This window comes from Etheostoma spectabile, chromosome 6, assembly GCF_008692095.1.
Source record: "Etheostoma spectabile isolate EspeVRDwgs_2016 chromosome 6, UIUC_Espe_1.0, whole genome shotgun sequence".
Classification (NCBI taxonomy): domain Eukaryota; kingdom Metazoa; phylum Chordata; class Actinopteri; order Perciformes; family Percidae; genus Etheostoma; species Etheostoma spectabile.
In genome coordinates this window covers 744,934-745,222 of record NC_045738.1, presented here as the reverse complement: position 1 = coordinate 745,222, position 289 = coordinate 744,934, and the positions used below count along the sequence as shown (strand labels likewise).

The following is a 289-nucleotide window of genomic DNA, read 5'->3' as shown; positions in this document are numbered from 1 at the left end:
AATCCTTTTGGCTGAGCAGCCTATAATTTTCTGCACTTCTTTATGTTTTCCCCTCTCCAATTAACTTTTTAATCTAAGTCCGCCGTTTCTCAGAGCAATGTCTGGAACGACCCATTTTGTATTTCAGTATGAAATGAACCATAACTAGCATGCACAACATGTGCTTCCTCCCTTAAATATGGGCCATAATTGACATGTGTTTCTTCACAGAATCAATTACCTTACTAATTGAACACAACACTCTTATCATTTTGAACATGCCCCTTTCAATTAAAGATTCAATTACACA

At 36.3% G+C, this 289-nt stretch overlaps 1 protein-coding gene across 1 annotated transcript in view; it reads right to left on the bottom strand.

Annotated features, from left to right (window-relative positions):
- Positions 1 to 289, bottom strand: part of mroh1 (maestro heat-like repeat family member 1) — a gene marked incomplete in the record, with an annotated part of 28,501 nt that overhangs the window by 22,782 nt on the left and 5,430 nt on the right.